The sequence below is a fragment of the Palaemon carinicauda genome, chromosome 29, assembly GCF_036898095.1.
Source record: "Palaemon carinicauda isolate YSFRI2023 chromosome 29, ASM3689809v2, whole genome shotgun sequence".
Classification (NCBI taxonomy): Eukaryota; Metazoa; Arthropoda; class Malacostraca; order Decapoda; family Palaemonidae; genus Palaemon; species Palaemon carinicauda.
Genome location: NC_090753.1, coordinates 1,228,157 through 1,230,565, shown reverse-complemented (window position 1 = coordinate 1,230,565; position 2,409 = coordinate 1,228,157).

Below are 2,409 nucleotides of genomic sequence, written 5' to 3'. Positions count from 1 at the left end.
TACAAATAAAAGTTGCCGATTATCCTTGTCCCACATCCCAAACCACCTACAAATAAAAATTGCTAATTATCGTTGTCCCATATCCTAAACCACCTACAAATAAAAGTTGCTAATTATCCTTATCCCACATCCCAAACCACCTACAAATAAAAGTTGCCGATTATCCTTGACCCACATCCCAAACCACCTACAAATAAAAATTGGCAATTTTCTTTGTCCTACATCCCAAACCACCTACAAATAAAAGTTGCCAATTATCCTTGCCCCACATCCCAAACTATCTACAAATAAAAGTTGCCGATAATCCTTGTCCCACATCCCAAACCACCTACAAATAAAAGTTGTCGATAATCCTTGTCCCACATCCCAAACCAACTACAAATACAAGTTGCCGATTATCCTTGTCCCACATCCCAAACCACTTACAAATAAAAGTTGCCGATTATCCTTGTCCCACATTCATAACCACCTACAAATAAAAGTTGCCGATTATTCATGTCCCACATCCCAAATCACCTACAAATGAAAGTTGCCATTTATCCTTGTCCCACATCCCAAACCACCTACAAATAAAACTTGCCGATTATCCTTGTCCCACATCCCAAACCACCTACAAATAAAAGTTGCCGATTATCCTTGTCCCACATCCCAAACCACCTGCTAATAAAAGTTGCCGATTATCCTTTTCCCACATCCCAAACCACCTACAAATAAAAGTGTCCACTTATCCTTGTCCCACATCCCAAACCACCTACAAATAAAAGTTGCTAATTATCGTTGTCCCACATCCCAAACCACCTACAAATAAAAGTTGCCGATTATCCTTGTCCCACATCCCAAACCACCTACAAATAAAAGTTGTCGATTATCCTTGTCCCACATCCCAAACCACCTACAAATAAAAGTGTCCACTTATCCTTGTTCCACATCTCAAACCACCTACAAATAAAAGTTGCCGATTATCCTTGTCCCACATCCCAAACCACCTACAAATAAAAGTTGTCGATTATCCTTGTCCCACATCCCAAACCACCTACAAATAAAAGTGTCCACTTATCCTTGTCCCACATCCCAAACCACCTACAAATAAAAGTTGCCGATTATCCTTGTCCCACATCCTAAACCACCTACAAATAAAAGTTGCCGATCATCGTTGTCCCACAACCAAAACCACCTACAAATGAAATTTGCTAATTATCCTTGTCCCACATCCCAAACCACCTACAAATAAAAGTTGCCAATTATCGTTGTCCCACATCTCAAACCACCTACAAATAAAAGTTGCTAATTATCGTTGTCCCACATCCTAAACCACCTACAAATAAAAGTTGCTGATTATTGTTGTCCCACATCCTAAACCACCTACAAATAAAAGTTGCTGATTATCCTTGTCCCACATCCCAAACCACCTACAAATAAAAGTTGCTAATTATCATTGTCCCACATCCTAAACCACCTACAAATAAAAGTTGCTGATTATCGTTGTCCCACATCCCAAACCACCTACTAATAAAAGTTGCCGATTATCCTTGTCCCACATCCCAAACCACCTACAAATAAAAGTGTCCACTTATCCTTGTTCCACATCCCAAACCACCTACAAATAAAAGTTGCCGATTATCCTTGTCCCACATCCCAAACCACCTACAAATAAAAGTTGTCAATTATCCTTGTCCCACATCCCAAACCACCTACAAATAAAAGTTGCTGATCATCATTGTCCCACATCCCAAACCACCTACAAATAAAAGTTGCCGATTATCCTTGTCCCACGTCCCAAACCACCTACAAATAAAAGTTGCCGATCATCATTGTCCCACATCCCAAACCACCTACAAATAAAAGTTGTCAAATATCCTTGTCCCACATCCCAAACCACCTACAAATAAAAGTTGCCGATCATCATTGTCCCACATCCCAAACCACCTACAAATAAAAGTTGTCAATTATCCTTGTCCCACATCCCAAACCACCTACAAATAAAAGTTGCCGATCATCATTGTCCCACATCCCAAACCACCTACAAATAAAAGTTGTCAATTATCCTTGTCCCACATCCCAAACCACCTACAAATAAAAGTTGCCGATTATCCTTTTCCCACATCCCAAACCACCTACAAATAAAAGTTGCCGATTATCCGTGTCCCACATCCCAAACCACCTACAAATAAAAGTTGCTGATTATCCCATATCCTAAATCCTATACAAACCTAAAGAGAAAAGAATCTAACCAAAACACCTTCGTGCAAGAGCCCGTGCCTGACCGTAAGGGCCAGGCAATCTGCAACAACAACAACAACAACAACAACAACAACAACAATGTGAGCTATTTCAGCGTCGTTATTAATTTTGGTACTTAAAGGAGCAACGGTAATCCTCAAATGCGGCGGGGTAAGTTTTAAATAATAT